This window comes from Oncorhynchus nerka, linkage group LG15 (genome assembly GCF_034236695.1).
Source record: "Oncorhynchus nerka isolate Pitt River linkage group LG15, Oner_Uvic_2.0, whole genome shotgun sequence".
NCBI lineage: Eukaryota > Metazoa > Chordata > Actinopteri > Salmoniformes > Salmonidae > Oncorhynchus > Oncorhynchus nerka.
In genome coordinates this window covers 47,308,217-47,326,588 of record NC_088410.1, presented here as the reverse complement: position 1 = coordinate 47,326,588, position 18,372 = coordinate 47,308,217, and the positions used below count along the sequence as shown (strand labels likewise).

The 18,372-nt window shown below is 45.1% G+C and overlaps 1 pseudogene; it reads right to left on the bottom strand.

The window, feature by feature from the left end:
- LOC115142812 (LHFPL tetraspan subfamily member 4 protein-like) overlaps positions 1 to 18,372 on the bottom strand; it is a 64,561-nt pseudogene that overhangs the window by 8,428 nt on the left and 37,761 nt on the right.

Sequence of the window (18,372 nt, the reverse complement as noted above, 5' to 3'; positions counted from 1 at the left end):
ATCTCATCACTTCCACCTGACAGATCCACGGACGAAGCAATCACACTGCACACTGCCTTCACCCACCTGGACAAAAGGAATGCATATGTGAGGATTCCGTTCATTGACTACAGCACAGCCTTCAATAACATATTGCCCACTAAGCTCACCACAAAGTTCCCGGCCCTAGGACTGAACTCCTCCCTATGCAATTGGGTCCTGGACTTCCTGACGGGCCATCCACATGTGGTGAAGGTAGCCAACATTACCTCCTCCACACTGATCCACAACCAGTGGAGGCTGCGGAGGGGAGAACTTCTCATAATAATGGCCATAAAGGAGCTAATAGAATGGCATCAAACACCTCTAAACCATGTGTTTTTCATACCATTCCACTGATTCCCCTCCAGTCATAACCACGAGCCCATTCTCTCCAATTAAGGTGCCAGCAACCTCCTTTGTCCTCAACATGGGCGCCCCAAAAGGGTGTGTCCTCAGTCCACTCCTGTTCTTCCTGTATGCCCATGACTGCATGGCCTCGCACAGTTCCAACTCCATCATCAAGTTGGCTGAAGACACGACAGTAGTAGGCCTGATTACCAATAACAATGAGACGGCCTACAGAGAGGAGGTAAGCACTCTGACGGCGTGATGCCAGGTAAACCACCTCTCCCTCAACGTCAGCAAAACAATGGAGCCGATTGTGGACTTCAGGAGAAACCATGCTTGGCATGTCCCAATCATCAATGGGGAGACAGTAAAAACTTTCAAGTTCCTCGGAAATGGTCAAACTACACGGACACCGTGGTGAAGAAGAACGCTAAAGAAATTTGTCCTGTCTCCGAGGGTCCCCACAGTGTTCTACAGGAACACCATCGAGAGCATAAATCGGGCTAAATCACAGCCTGGTATGGCAACTCCGCCGCCGCTGACCGCAAGGATCTACTGAGGGTGGTATGCTCAGGCAAACGTACCATTGGGTGCACACTGCCTGCCTTTCAGAACACCTACAACACCGGGTGTTGCAGGAAGGCCAAGAAGATCATCAAGGACCTCAGCCACCCAAGCCATGGCTTGTTCTCCCCGTTTCCACTCATGCGCAGGCAGTTTCGGAGCTTCATGGCAAAAACTTTCAGACTAGCTAACAGTTTCTACTCCCAGACCATCAGGCTGATGAATAACCACCACTAGAAAGGAACCTGTTCTCCCTTTACCCTTCCTGCCCCCCAGACTTCCAAACTTTTACTACTGAACTTATTTAGGCTTGCATGCTTTTTGACTCAAGACATTTTAGGGTTTCATTTTTTATCAATTTGTAAAAATATTTTTAAAAACATAATTCCACTTTAACATGGGGTATTGTGTGTAGGCCAGTGACAAAAAAACAACTTGATTTTAAATGCAGACTAACAACAAAATGTGGAAAATGTCAAGGGGTGTGAATACTTTCTAAAAAGGCACTGTAAATCAAGGAGTATGAATACTTTGTGAAGGCACTCAGTTACAGTTTATTAGGTACACCACCCTGTTCATGAAAATGGATTGCTCCTACAGACAGTGAGTCAAGTGGCCGTGGCTTGCAATATAAAGGCGGCAGATGGGCATTGAGGCATTCAGTTACTGTCCGAATCAACATTAGACTGGGCAAAGCGAGTGACCTAAACGACTTTGAGCGTGTTATGATCTTCAGTGCCAGGCACGCTGGAGTCAGTATCTCGGGAAGCATTTGCCCTCGTGGGCTTTTCACGCAGGCAGTTTCTATGGTTTACCGAGAATTGTGCGACAAACAAAAAACCTTCAGTCAGCGGCAGCCCTGTGGGCGAAAACAGCTCGTTGATGAAAGAGGTCGAAGGAGAATGGCAATTATCGTGTAAACTAAAAGGTGGGCCACAAACAGACAAATAATGACGCAGTACAACAGTGGTGTACAGAACGACATCACGGAACGCACAACCAGTCAATCCTTGTCACAGCCCCTATCAGCTAAAAATAAGAAGAATCAGCTCCAGAGGGCACACAGTCACCAACACTGGACAATTGTGGAGTGGAAAAACATTGCCTGGTCCGACGAATCCCGGTTCCTGTTGCGTCATGCTGAGTCAGGATTTGGACCCATCCTGCCTGGTGGCGGTGGTGTACCACCATCCACTCTGCAGCAACTGCATGATGCAATCATGTCAGCATGAACCAACATACCTATAGAATGTTTCAGGACTTGTAGAATACGTTCCCCAAATAATTCAGGCTGTTCTGGAGGCAAGGGGGTACCCAACCCTGTACTAGATGGGTGTACCTAATAAACTGAGTATATATATTTTTTTGTCTTTCGAAATTGATCTTCTGGACAAAAAAAGGGGACCCCGGGCAGCCAGTTGCCAAACCCTGGACTATATATTAAATTATTTACCTGAAATTAAAAACACAATGTACATTAAATAAATATTTTCAATTGTGGGATAATAATAATAATCATAGTCCACCCCTGCATTGCATTGCATTTATTAACATTTATGTTTAATATTATACAGAGCTAATACATGTTTGGTAGTCTGTACTCACATCTTAATTTTATGTAGGCTACAGGCACAACATCACTGTTGTCTTTATACAGTTCTACTATTGCACGCGCCCAGTGTCAAATAGAGACTAGTTCAATGTGATAATATCGAAGGGTGAAAAAAAATCCCATGATATAAATGTATTAAGTATAGTGTATTGTCCTCCTGTAGCAGGTTAAACCAGCTGTTTATCCCCAAGGGTTGTTGAATAAGACTATTCCTCTTGGCTGGCTCAAATAAGATTTGCAGCTCCGTCGGAATTCTATCCAAATTCTGGCCTCCTGTGGTGAGAACCAGTGGGAGGTCTGGAGCGGGAAGCAGGGGAGGGAGACCCTCTGAAAATAGTGGCTGGAAATGATCCCTCGGAATCCATCAGACACGAGCACGGCTCCCGACACACAAACATGCCCACATCTGCCCTACAATGCTCCATCGTATCTTATTCAAACAAAAAAAAGTGGCCTAAAACAAATCTGATTTAGGTTGATATTTCATGTATAAATTGTTTTTATAATTGCATTCAGGGCGGGATATTTTTTATGACAGAGAACCAGTCTTATCTCAATGAAACGAACCATGACACTGTGACTGAAGTTATTATATCTGATGAAGAATAAATAAATACAGATGGGGGAAACAGCAGAGTGGATTAAGGCAAAAACAAATAACGCCAGAGGAGTTCTGGCACAGTGCCACCAGGTTGTTGTTGTTGATGCAACACCGATCCTCAGGCAACTACAGATGCTTTAACATCCCCCTCCACACACACACACTGCCCCCCCCCCCCCCCCCCCCGAATCTAATCTAGTGCTATCCCAGAGCCCACCCAACCCTCCATCCCCCGTCTGGCCCCCCACCCCCTCCGACCTCATTTACCCCCTTAAACCTGATGAAACAAAATGAACATCCAGATGAGGGATGGTGGAGTGAGAGGGAGGAGGGGAGACAATCGATAGGGGGAGAACTGAGGAGGAATGATTGGAGGAATATTAGAAAATGTATGTGAGAGAGGGAGAGGAAGGAGGGAAAGCAGGCACAGCTGCAGAGTGCCGGGTCGCTGGGGAGAGAGAGCAACCTCAGCCTTATCCTGCTTGAATCTGACACGTAACCATGGAAACTTCCTCAATAGAATCAGAGGGCTATGAAGGAAATGAGGGGGTAAAAAATTTTTTTTTTAAAGGGGGCTAAATGGGCTCTCCGTCTTTTCCTGGCTCTGATCATGCTGCAACACCCCTCATCACGACGCTAACTATATTTATGGTAAATCGTACAAATATACAGACGCACCGAATCTAGATGCGTTGTCTCGTTATGCAACCCTTAGACAGCACACATAGAAATATTTCATACACTGAAATGTTATAAAGGGAACAGTGGGTAGATGATTGAAAACCTGGATGATGTAATGCACACGACTGAAATGCAAGATCAAATATTTATGAACATGTGTCCCCTGAAGCTTAAATCCCCATCACCATTTTCAAGTCAAACAAGCAGGGGAACCAGCCCTGATTGTGCAAACTACAAGAACAACACATCCTGACCTGGTTAAGTATGGTGTAGAGTTTCCCCTGCAGTGTTCAAGTATGTTACTTTCTAAATGTAATCTGTTACTAGTTACCTGTCCAAAAATGTCATCAGTAACATTACATTATTGAGTTTGGGTAATCCAAAAGTTATCTGATTACATTAGATTACTTTCCCATTTATAGGCAAAAAATGTACAAAAATGTTCGTTACCAATTGAACAACATCTATTGCAGGATAAATCAATGTTAGAGTTTACATAGCTGGCCATAAATGGATGTAAAATGTTACTTTGTGTTGGTTATGTAAGCTTCTTCTAACCCATCACGTTCTACTACATACCATTTAATTTGACCTTTATTTAACTATGCAAGTCAGTTAAGAACAAATTCTTATTTTCAATGACGGCCTAGGAACAGTGGGTTAACTGCCTGTTCAGGGGCAGAACGACAGATTTGTACCTTGTCAGCTCGGGGATTTGAACTTGCAACCTTCCGGTTACTAGTCCAACGCTCTAACCACTAGGCTACCCTGCCGCCCCAGGGTTAATCATAACTTAATATGATTAAGTTATCTTTACATTAAATACCAAAGATGTTCAGTCATTCCAATTAATGTATTATCCCTTGATCTTCAAGAATAGGACTTGGAAATATGGAAGTATATATTAGCCTAATTGTTTTACCTGAGCATGACCCAATAACGAAGGACTTATTAACCAGACCTACTCTGTTATGATTTTGTTGTCATGGAGGACTAACTATATTGAAAAAGTTGAAAAGTTGAAAAATAAATGCGGAGCTCATGGAATGGCATGCTTTGAGCACTACTGAAAAGTGCTATTTACATGTGAAAAATGAATGTCATAGGCAGCATTTGCTATAGGCCTATTGTTGACCTTTTATGTTGGTGACACTTTGATATCTTGATTATATGCGGCTGTTTAAAGGGTGAATCCACAGTTGAGGGGTGGGCCTGGAGAAATGTACGAACTCTCAGATGAATAGACAGAGCTATGGACGCAAGGACTGACCATCCATATCATCAAAATGATTGTTTTAACCATGTAATGAGGCTATACAGTGTTTGTTTACAAAGATTGGAGAAAAAACAAGCTTATATTTTGGGTTCTCATGTGGTGTGACAGTCGAACTAAGCTCATGAGGCATTTGTAAGTTAATTAAATTCTTCAAGAATCAATGGATATACACTGTGGCAAGAAAAAGTGTGTGAACCCTTTGGAATTATCTGGATTTCTGCATAAATTGGTCATCAAATTTGATCTGATCATCTAAGTCACAACAATAAACAAACACTGCTTAAACTAATAACACAAATTATTGAATTTTTCTTGTCTATATTGAATACATAATTTAAACATTCACAGTTTAGGTTGGAAAAAGTATGTGAACCCCTAGGCTAATGACTTCTCCAAAAGCTAATTGGACTCAGGAGTCAGATAACCTGGAGTCCAATCAATGAGACGAGATTGGAGATGTTGGTTAGAGCTGCCTTGCCCTATAAAAAAAACTCACTGAATTTGAGTTTGCCTGATGTGAACCATGCCTCGAACAAAAGATATCCCAGAAGACAAATAAGATTAAGAATTGTTGACTTGTATAAAGCTGGAAAGGGTTACAAAAGTACCTCTAAAAGCCTTGATGTTCATCAGTCCACGGTAAGACAAATTGTCTATAAATGGAGAAAGTTCAGCACTGTTGCTACTCTCCATAGGAGTGGCTGTCCTGCAAAGATGACTGCAAGAGCACAGCGCAAGAATGCTCAATGAGGTTAAGAAGAATCCTAGTGTCAACTAAAGACTTACAGAAATCTCTGGAACATGCTAACATCTCTGTTGACGAGACTACGATACGTAAAACCCTAAAAAAGAATGATGTTCATGGGAGGACACCACGGAAGAGTCAACAACGCAGCCACTGCCAGCTAGCCTACTTCAGCAGTACTGTATCATTTTAATCATTTTAGTCAATAAGATTCTTGCTACGTAAGCTCAACTTTCTGAACATGCGAGACGTGTAGTCCACTTGTCATTCCAATCTCCTTTGCATTAGTGTAGCCTCTTCTGTAGCCTGTCAACTATGTGTCTGTCTATCCCTGTTCTCTCCTCTCTGCACAGACCATACAAACGCTCCACACCGCGTGGCCGCGGCCACCCTAATCTGGTGGTCCCAGCGCGCACGACCCACGTGGAGTTCCAGGTCTCCGGTAGCCTCTGGAACTGCCGATCTGCGGCCAACAAGGCAGAGTTCATCTCAGCCTATGCCTCCCTCCAGTCCCTCGACTTCTTGGCACTGACGGAAACATGGATCACCACAGATAACACTGCTACTCCTACTGCTATCTCTTCGTCCGCCCACGTGTTCTCGCACACCCCGAGAGCTTCTGGTCAGCGGGGTGGTGGCACCGGGATCCTCATCTCTCCCAAGTGGTCATTCTCTCTTTCTCCCCTTACCCATCTGTCTATCGCCTCCTTTGAATTCCATGCTGTCACAGTTACCAGCCCTTTCAAGCTTAACATCCTTATCATTTATCGCCCTCCAGGTTCCCTCGGAGAGTTCATCAATGAGCTTGATGCCTTGATAAGCTCCTTTCCTGAGGACGGCTCACCTCTCACAGTTCTGGGCGACTTTAACCTCCCCACGTCTACCTTTGACTCATTCCTCTCTGCCTCCTTCTTTCCACTCCTCTCCTCTTTTGACCTCTCCCTCTCACCTTCCCCCTACTCACAAGGCAGGCAATACGCTCGACCTCATCTTTACTAGATGCTGTTCTTCCACTAACCTCATTGCAACTCCCCTCCAAGTCTCCGACCACTACCTTGTATCCTTTTCCCTCTCGCTCTCATCCAACACTTCCCACACTGCCCCTACTCGGATGGTATCGCGCCGTCCCAACCTTCGCTCTCTCTCCCCCGCTACTCTCTCCTCTTCCATCCTATCATCTCTTCCCTCTGCTCAAACCTTCTCCAACCTATCTCCTGATTCTGCCTCCTCAACCCTCCTCTCCTCCCTTTCTGCATCCTTTGACTCTCTATGTCCCCTATCCTCCAGGCCGGCTCGGTCCTCCCCCTCCCGCTCCGTGGCTCGACGACTCATTGCGAGCTCACAGAACAGTGCTCCGGGCAGCCGAGCGGAAATGGAGGAAAACTCGCCTCCCTGCGGACCTGGCATCCTTTCACTCCCTCCTCTCTACATTTTCCTCTTCTGTCTCTGCTGCTAAAGCCACTTTCTACCACTCTAAATTCCAAGCATCTGCCTCTAACCCTAGGAAGCTCTTTGCCACCTTCTCCTCCCTCCTGAATCCTCCTCCCCCTCCCCCTCCTCCCTCTCTGCAGATGACTTCGTCAACCATTTTGAAAAGAAGGTCGACGACATCCGATCCTCGTTTGCTAAGTCAAACGACACCGCTGGTTCTGCTCACACTGCCCTACCCTGTGCTCTGACCTCTTTCTCCCCTCTCTCTCCAGATGAAATCTCGCGTCTTGTGACGGCCGGCCGCCCAACAACCTGCCCGCTTGACCCTATCCCCTCCTCTCTTCTCCAGACCATTTCCGGAGACCTTCTCCCTTACCTCACCTCGCTCATCAACTCATCCCTGACCGCTGGCTACGTCCCTTCAGTCTTCAAGAGAGCGAGAGTTGCACCCCTTCTGAAAAACCCTACACTCGATCCCTCCGATGTCAACAACTACAGACCAGTATCCCTTCTTTCTTTTCTCTCCAAAACCGTCCTTGGCCAGTTCTCCCGCTATCTCTCTCAGAATGACCTTCTTGATCCAAATCAGTCAGGTTTCAAGACTAGTCATTCAACTGAGACTGCTCTTCTCTGTATCACGGAGGCGCTCCGCACTGCTAAAGCTAACTCTCTCTCCTCTGCTCTCATCCTTCTAGACCTATCGGCTGCCTTCGATACTGTGAACCATCAGATCCTCCTCTCCACCCTCTCTGAGTTAGGCATCTCCGGCGCGGCCCACGCTTGGATTGCGTCCTACCTGACAGGTCGCTCCTACCAGGTGGCGTGGCGAGAATCAGTCTCCTCACCACGTGCTCTCACCACTGGTGTCCCCCAGGGCTCTGTTCTAGGCCCTCTCCTATTCTCGCTATACACCAAGTCACTTGGCTCTGTCATAACCTCACATGGTCTCTCCTATCATTGCTATGCAGACGACACACAATTAATCTTCTCCTTTCCCCTTCTGATGACCAGGTGGCGAATCGCATCTCTGCATGTCTGGCAGACATATCAGTGTGGATGACGGATCACCACCTCAAGCTGAACCTCGGCAAGACGGAGCTGCTCTTCCTCCTGGGGAAGGACTGCCCGTTCCATGATCTCGCCATCACGGTTGACAACTCCACTGTGTCCTCCTCCCAGAGCGCTAAGAACCTTGGCGTGATCCTGGACAACACCCTGTCGTTCTCAACTAACATCAAGGCGGTGGCCCGTTCCTGTAGGTTCATGCTCTACAACATCCGCAGAGTACGACCCTGCCTCACACAGGAAGCGGCGCAGGTCCTAATCCAGGCACATGTCATCTCCCGTCTGGATTACTGCAACTCGCTGTTGGCTGGGCTCCCTGCCTGTGCCATTAAACCCCTACAACTCATCCAGAACGCCGCAGCCCGTCTGGTGTTCAACCTTCCCAAGTTCTCTCACGTCACCCCGCTCCTCCGCTCTCTCCACTGGCTTCCAGTTGAAGCTCGCATCCGCTACAAGACCATGGTGCTTGCCTACGGAGCTGTGAGGGGAACGGCACCTCAGTACCTCCAGGCTCTGATCAGGCCCTACACCCAAACAAGGGCACTGCGTTCATCCACCTCTGGCCTGCTCGCCTCCCTACCACTGAGGAAGTACAGGTACCGCTCAGCCCAGTCAAAACTGTTCTCTGCTCTGGCCCCCCAATGGTGGAACAAACTCCCTCACGACGCCAGGACAGCGGAGTCAATCACCACCTTCCGGAGACACCTGAAACCCCACCTCTTTAAGGAATAACTAGGATAGGATAAAGTAATCCTTCTCAACCTCCCCCCCCTTAAAAGATTTAGATGCACTATTGTAAAGTGGCTGTTCCACTGGATGTCATAAGGTGAATGCACCAATTTGTAAGTCGCTCTGGATAAGAGCGTCTGCTAAATGACTTAAATGTAAATGTAAATGTAAAGAAGCCACTGCTGTCCAAAGAAAACATTGCTGCACGTCTGAAGTTTGCAAAAGGTCACCTGCATGTCCCAGGCAAAATAGCCAGGCAAAATATTCTGTGGACGGATAAATCTACAGTTGAGTTGTTTGGAAGGAACACACAACACAATGTGTGGAGGGAAAAAAAGGCACAGCCCACCAACATCAAAACCTCATCCCAACTGTAAAGTATGGTGGAGGGAGCATCATGGTTTGGGACTGCTTTGCTGCCTCAGGGCCTGGACAGCTTACCATCATCGACAGAAAAATGAATTCCCATGTTTATCAAGACATTTTGCAGGAGAATGTTAGGCTATGTGTCCGCCAATTGAAGCAACAGAAGTTATGTGACGCAACAGGACAACAACCCAAAACACAGAAGTAAATCAACAATATAATGGCATCAACAGAAGAAAATACGCCTTCTGGAGTGGCCCAGTCAGAGTCCTGACCTCAAACCGATTGAGATGCTGTGGCATGATCTCAAGAGAGCAGTTCACGCAAGACATCCCAAGAATCTTGCTGAACTGAAACAGTTTTGTAAAGAGGAATGGTCCAAAATTCCTCCTGACATTGTGCAGGTCTGATCCGCAACTACAGGAAACGTTTGTTTGAGGTTATTGCAGCCAGAGGGTGAACCAGTTATTAAATCCAAGGGTTCACATACTTTTTCCACCCTGCACTGTGAATGTTTACATGGTGTGTTCAATAGACATGAACATGTATAATTGTTTGTGTGTTATTAGTTTAAGCAGACTGTTTGTCTATTGTTGTGACCTTGATGAAGATCAGATTCAATTTATGCAGAAATCCAGGTATTTCCAAAGGGTTCACACTTTCTTGTCACTGGATATAATGTTTTATCATAATGAATTAGATTGAACAATAAAAAGCCCCACTTTTATTCCATCGGCTGGGATCCGCACTATGCAGCTGTTGCAAGAGCGCATTTTCACCGGCTGTCCACTAGTTGCAAAAACAATGGTTGATAGGCAGCTTAGACTTCTTGGGTTCAAATACACATTTAGATTTGTGTACAGCCATCCACAACAATCGCAATCCATATGGCGCAAATAGCTAAATGAGAGAGCAGCAGTGTGATTCACATCAATGCACTGTATATATCAATAATAAGTGATATCAGTATCGCACGTAGACTACACCACGGCATTGTAAGACACAGCTTTGACTGTAGCCTACAAAAGCCTGTTCCTGCTCTTTTCCCGCGATCCATCAAACACATTTGGTGCGTCATCATAGTCTCTGACTTGTGGTCAGACTCGCTCAGGTGGAACAAACTTAAACTTGCGCCTTTTTTCAAAGCTGATTTGAATGATATTGAGAAAATAGAGAAGTGTCAAATATTTCTCTCGCAAACATCCTTTCTGAATTAAAAAGTAATCCTAATATAGTTTTTCAAAAGTACCTGTAATCTGATTACAATATTTTAGCTGCTAATGTAAAGGATTAAAGTTCATTTTTTGTAATTCATTACATGTAATCGATTAGATGTAATCTGTTACTCCCCAACCCTGGCGGTGTTGCATTGGCTAACGGTTTTCATTTTTAAATAGCTATAGCTACACTACATGACCAAAAGTATGTGGATATCTGCTCGACAAACAATCTCATACCAAAATGTGCATTTGGGCAGGTAGCGTTCTCCTTGCATTCGACAAACCCAAATTTGTCTTTCGGACTGCCAGATGGTGAAATGTGAATCATCACACCAGAGAGCGCTTTTCCACTGCTCCAGAGTCCAACTCCAGCTGACACCTGGCATTGTGCATGTTCATCTTAGGCTTGTGTGCAACTGCTCGACCATGGAAACCCATTTCATGAAGCTCAAGACAAACAGTTCTTGTCCTGACGTTGCTTCCAGATGGAGTTTAGAACTTGGTAGTGAGTGTTGTACGGCCAATTCTACTGCCAATGTTTGTCTGTGGAGATCGCATGGCTGTGTGCTCAATTTTATACACCTGTCAGCAACGGGTGTGGCTGAAATAGCCAAATCCACTAATTTGAAGGGGTGTCCAGATGCTTTTGTATATATAGTGTAGCTAGTTGTGAGTTGAGCTAGCTACGTGGAGACTTGTTAGTGCCAAATTTCAAACTCAAAACCACTACATTGAAACTTGATACTCACTAAAATAATACAAAATGACAGGGCTGGTTTTGAAATTTCATCACATTAAAACATAGCTTCATAGCATTTTGTAAACCCAGTGTATTGCCTGATATGACAACAATTAGCATTAGCCACTGGTGTCTCAATAACCTAGACCATCTGGTAAATGGGCAATGCTTTATTTTACAGTACTGCTGGTAAAATGTGGGGAAAAAAATACTTTTGGCGCATAATAAAACAAAGATTAGCATTAGCCTAGCAGTCAGCCTAGCGTCATTAGCGTCTCACCTTTTTGTTCTGCTTTAAGCTGCTCCTCCAGCTGGAAGTCGTTCTGCCGGTTGCCCAGCACGAAGGCCAGGAAGGAGAGGATGAGGGCGTCCATGATGCCAACGATAGCCAGCATGTAGGCCCAGCGCACCGAGCAGTTCCCCAGCGTGTACTTCCCTGTCTCCTCGCCACACATGTCTCGCACCACTTCCGAGTCCCAGCCATCCGGAAAGATCATACAGCCCAGGATCAAACACACAGCTATGGGAGAGAGAGCAGGGGGGGAGAGGTGAGGCCTAGCTATAAGAGGTGCGTGTCGACTACCACACAACAGAGTCATCTATAATCAGGTTGAAAGACAACACTTCCACTGTATGGTTTAGCGTACTCGCTTGAGACAGGATGAAGTGTATAGTTTCAGGGGAGAGGGTTAAGGAGATAGTTAGTACGAAGTGTACCGTTTGGGGTGGGGTTGTATGGGAAGTGTCATGGGGTAGGGCTGAAGAGGTAGATTAGATTAGGGGGGGGTGAACAAATGGGAATGGTGCTGTGTTGGTAGGGGTACTATAGGTAGGATAGGTGTGATTTAGGCAAGGAAAACAGGTTTTTGGAGTAAGGAAAGGGAACAAAAGAAGGAGACATGGAGAGAAAAAAGTATATAATTGCTCAATTTCACACTGCATCGTAAGTCAACCCTCATTGCCATTGGAACTGCTTCGCAAGCATCACTCTCTGTCTTGCTCTTGCACTCGACCAAGGCTGAGCCAAAGAAAGAGGGAGATGGTGGAGCTAGAGAAGTAGGGAGAGAGAAAATACTAATAAAGATAGCAGAAAGAGGAACAGAGCGTTATTGTGCTGACAATCGTATTCATCTTCAGCAAAGGGTCAGTGGAGAACACTGACACTGCAGCTGAGCCCAGTGAAAAGACCCCGGCTGAAGAGGTGCGAGCGTCTGTCGACTACCACACCACACAGTCATCTATAAATGAGGTTGAAAGACCACACTGCCATTGCACTGCCACTAAGTTCTAGCGTACTCCGCTCAAGGCAGGGTCAATTTATATATGGATTCCTGCGGCCAAAGGGATCAACTTGAAGCAGAGATACACTGCTGCACTTGCACTGTTTGTGGAAGGCATCATTCGTACTGTATCAGTGTCTTCTCCCAATGTAGCTTGCAACAAGCGAACTCTGACTAACACTGTACATATTACTTGCAATGATACAAGCGAAGACAGAAGTCGCGTAATATCGTACATGTAGTGTGTTACATTACCAGTGTGTTACATTACTGAAAAAAAGGTCAAATAAAATACAATATTCTCTCTGCACTATGTATCTCGATTGCACTAGGAACAGGCCTAAACTATGGCTTTTACTTACAGATAAAGATAATGTGTTTATCGGCTTCAGAACCAATATAAAAAAAAAAAAACAAGTGTCTCCAGACAGTAGTGTCGTTCATCTGCAGTATACAACAGGAGGAAAAGGAAAGTAAACGGATCACTTCGTTTCTATCTACTTTTTTTAAAGAGGAGCAGGGGAGACAGGTTGTTTCCTGTCAGCGGCAAAGACCAATGAGCGCCGATCTACGCTGTGAAGGTAGAAGATGCTTTGATCCACCACTGTCACAAACACACACACAGCCGAGGAGAAGAGGGGGCAGAGCGCTTTATGAATTATTGATCATGAGGAAGGGAGGGATGGAGGGAGAATGGCGGAGTGAAATAAAGCCTCAAAATGAGTAGGAGAGAGAGGGAGGATGAATAAATGGAAGGAAAGGATGAAGACAGTCCGAAAGGAGAATAACTGAAAAGAGGGAAAATTTGTGAGAAAAATAAGGGAAGGAGATTTAGGGAGTCTGACATAAATAAGAACGTGATAATGATTCATATTTATCAATACTATTCTCCCCCTCCCTCTAACCTCATATACACTACATGGCCAAATGTATGTGGACTTTATTAGTTGCTGTTAGCGGTTTTAGGCTAGGTTTCTGTATAGCACTTTGTGACATCTGCTGATGTAAAAAGGGCTTTATAAATACATTTGATTGATTGACACACAACATACGCTGCTGCTACTGTCTATTATCTATGCGGTTGCCAAGTCACTTTATATGTACAGTATATACACTACATGGCCAAAAGTATGTGGACTCCCCTTCAAACTGGTGCATTCAGCTATTTCAGCCACATCTGTTGCTGACAGGTGTATAAAATTGAACACGCAGCCCTAGACAAACATTGGAAGTAGAATGGCCCATACTGAAGAGCTCGGTGATTTCAATGGGGCAGTCATAGGATGCCACCTTTCCAACAAGTCAGTTTGTCAAATTTCTGCCTTGCTAGAACTGCCCCGGTGAACTGTAAGGGCTGTTATTATGAAGTGGAACTGTCTAGGAGTGTAACAGTTTTGCTTCCATCCCTCTCCTCGCCCCTACCTGGGCTCGAACCAGGGACCCTCTGCACACGTCAACAACTGACACGCTTGAAGCATCGTTACCTATCGCTCCACAAAAGCCACGGCTCAGAGCGAGTGATATCGCTGATTGAAGCGCTATTAGCGCACACCCCGCTAACTAGTTAGACATTTCACACCGCATACAGGAGCAACAACGGCTCAGCTGCGAAGTGGTAGGCAAGACAAGCTCACAGAACGGGACCGCTGAAGTGCATAGGACGTAATAATCGTCTGTCGCCAATTCCAACACTCACTACCAAGTTCCAATCTGCCTCTGGAAGCACTGTTTCAGTACCTTCATGAATTGGGTTTCCAATTGCCAGGCCAAGTGTCTGCTGGAGTGGTGTAAAGCTCACCGCCATTGGACTCTGGAGCAGTGGAAACACGTTCTCTGGAGTGATGAATCACGATTCACTATATGGCAGTTCGACAGACTAATCTGGGTTTGGTGGATGCCAGGAGAACACTACCTGCCCCAATGCATAGTAACAAATGTAAAGTTTGGTGGAGGAAGGAATAATGGTTTGGGCTAGGACCCTTAGTTCCAGTGAAGGGAAATCTTAACGCTACAGCATACAATGACATTCTGGACGATTCTGTGCATTCAACTTTGTGGCAACAGTTTGGGGAAGGCCCTTTTATGTTTTAGCATGACAATGCCCCCGTGCAGAAAGTGATGTCCATACAGAAATGGTTTGTCGAGATCAGTGTGGAAGAACTTGACTGGCCTGCACAGAGCCCTGACCTCAATCCCATTGAACACCTTTTGGGATGAATTGGAACGCCGACTGTGAGCCAGGCCTCATCGCCCAACATCAGTGCCTGAACTCACTAATGCTCTTGTGACAGAATGGAAGCAAGTCCATGCACAATGTTCCAACATCTAGTGGAAAGCCTTCCCAGAAGAGTGGAGGCCGTTATAGCAGCAAAGGGGGGGACCAACTCCATATTGATGCCGATGATTTTGGAATGAGATGTTCGATGAGCAGGTGTCCACATACTTTGGGCCATGTAGTGTACCTCCATGGTAATTCATTCATAACACTGTGTCTTATAGGCATATGTCCTCTTTTTCTGGAGCAGGACTTACAACTGTTCATCCATCACATAACAGGGAGCACAGTCCCTCATCCACCGCTGCCCTCTTGTAGACACGCACACACGCCACGTGCACTTACAAATAAACGCATTAATAATTCACGTGTGAAAAAAAAAATACTGTGGTTTTCGGACACATGTGAGTGAACAAGTTAATTCACCTGTTTTTCATGTGTTTTGCTATCAATACTTTTAAGGGTTACGTTTTGCTTTAAATATCATTATTTTTGCTGGCAATACTAAGAATTTTGTTCTCGAATTCAGAAGTGTTGCTTGATGGCACAAAAGTACTCGCTCACTACAGGATTGCATAATATAACACCACTATGGACTCTATTAAAGGTGTTAATCGACAATCCTTAATTGAAACATTAAATTGATTGTTTACATTTACTTTGTTTAAAAACATTGGAGTAAAACAAACTTAAACACTGAGCAAAATATAACCGAACAATACCAAAGATTACATACAGTTGAAGTCAGAAGTTTACATACACCTTAGCCAAATATAATTAAACTCCGTTTTTCACAATTCCCGACACTTAATCAGAGTAAAAATTCCCTGTCTTAGGTCAGTTAGGAACACCACTTTATTTTAAGAATGTGAAATGTCAGAATAATAGTAGAGAGAATGATTTCCTTCCTGTTTGGCCCTGTCCGGGGGTGTCATCGGATGGGGCCACAGTGTCTCCTGACCCCTCCTGTCTCAGCCTCCAGTATTTATGCTGCAGTAGTTTATGTGTCGGGGGGCTAGGGTCAGTTTGTTATATCTGGAGTACTTCTCCTGTCCTATCCGGTGTCCTGTGTGAATTTAAGTATGCTCTCTCTAATTCTCTTTGAGGACCTGAGCCCTAGGACCATTGAAATCAGTCAAATGAAATAAATTAGGCCCTAATCTATGGATTTCTCATGACTGGGAATACAGATATGCATCTGTTGGTCACAGATACCTTAAACTGACAGTTATGGCTGCTTTGTGTGATGTATTATCGACTCTACCTTCTTGCCCTTTGTGCTGTGGTCTGTGCCCAATAATGTTTGTACCATGTTTGTGTTGCTACCATTGTGTTGCTACAATGTTGTTGTTATGTTATGTTGTGATGCTACCATGCTGTGTTGTCATGTGTTGCTGCCTTGCTATATTGTTGTCTTTAGGTCTCTCTTTCAGTGGTGTTGTGTTGTCTCTCTTGTTGTGATGCGTGTTTTGTCCTATATTTATATTGTATTTATTTTTTATTCCAGGCCCCCGTCCCCACAGGAGGCCTTTTGCCTTTTGGTAGGATGTCATTGTAAATAAGAAATTGTTCTTAACTGACTTGTCTAGTTAAATAAATAAATAAAAAAGGTAGGGGCATGGATCAGAAAACCAGTCAGTGTCTGGTGTGACCACCATTTGCCTCATGCAGTGCGACATCTCCTTTGCATAGAGTTGATCAAGCTGTTGATTAGGGCTGCGGAATGTTGTTCCACACCTCTTCAATTGCTTTGCGAAGTTGCTGGATATTGGCGGGAACTGGAACACTCTGTCGTAAATGTCGATCCAGAGCATCCCAAACATGTTCAACGGGTGACATTTCTGTTTAGTATGCAGGCCACGGAAGAACTTGGACATTTTCAGCTTCCAGGAATTGTGTACAGATCCTTGTAACATGGGGCTGTGCATTATCATGCTGAAACATGAGGAGATGGCTGCGGATGAATGGCACGACAATGGGCCTCAGGATCTCATCACGGTATTTCTGTGCATTCAAATTGCCATCGATAAAATTGAATTGTGTTCATTATCTGTAGCTTATGCCTGCCCATAACAAAACCTCACCGCCACTATGGGGCACTGTTCACAACGTTGACATCAGCAAACCACTCGCCCCAACACAACGCCATACACGCTGTCTGCCGTCTGCCATCTGCCCGGTACAGTTGAAACTGGGATTAATCTGTGAAGAACACACTTCTCCATCGAAGGTGAGCATTTGCCCATTTTAGTCAGTTATGACGCCAAACTGCAGTCAGGTCAAGACCCTAGTGAGGACAGGATGTACGCAACTGAGCTTACCGGAGAAATTCTTCAATTGTGCAAACCCACAGTTTAATCAGCTTTCCGAGTGGCTGGTCTCAGATGATCCCACAGGTGAAGAAGCCGGATGTGGAGGTCCTGGGGTGGCATGGTTGCACGTGGTCTGCGGTACTGCCAATTCTCTAAAATGATGTTGGAGGCGGCTTATGTTAAAGAAATTAACATTAAATTATCTGGCAACAGCTAATGTCTGGTAGACATTCCTGCAGTCTGCATGCCAATTGCACGCTCCTTCTAAACTTGAAACATCTGTGGTAATGTATTGTGTGACAAAACTATTTTAGAGTGGACTTTTATTGTCCCCAACACAAGGTGCACCTGTGTAATGATCGTGCTGTTTAATCAGCTTCTTGATATACCATACCTGTCAGGTGGATGGAATATCTTGGAAAAGGAGAAATGCTCACAAACAGGGATGAAAACAGATTTGTGCACAGAATTTGAGAGAAATAAGCTTTTTTGTGTGTATAGAGAATTTCGGGAGGACACTACATGACCAAAAGTATGTGGACATCTGCTCGTCGAACATCTTATTCCAAAATCAATGGCATCAATATGGAGTTGGTCCCCGTTTGCTGCTGTAACGGCCTCCACTCTTCTGGGAAGGCTTTCCACTAGAGTTTGGAACATTGCTGTGGGGACTTGCTTCCATTCAGCCACAAGAGCATTAGTGAGGAAAGGGCCTTCCCCAAACTGTTGCCACAAAGTTGGAAGCACAGAATTGTCTAGAAATGTCATTGTATGCTGTAGTGTTAAGATTTCCCTTCACTGGAACTAAGGGGCCTAGCCCGAACCATGAAAAACAGCCCAAGACCATTATTCCTCCGCCACCAAATTTTGCAGTTGGCACTATGCATTGGGGCAAGTAGTGTTCTACCGGCATCCGCAAAACCCAGATTCGTCTGTTGGACTGCCAGATGGTGAAGCGGGATTCATTACTACAGAGAATGCATTTCCACTGCTCCAGAGTCCAATGGCGGTGAGCTTTACACCACTTCAGCCCCCGCTTGGCATTGTGCATGGTGATCTTAGGCTTGTGTGCGGCTGCTAAGCCATGGAAAGCCATTTCATGAATCT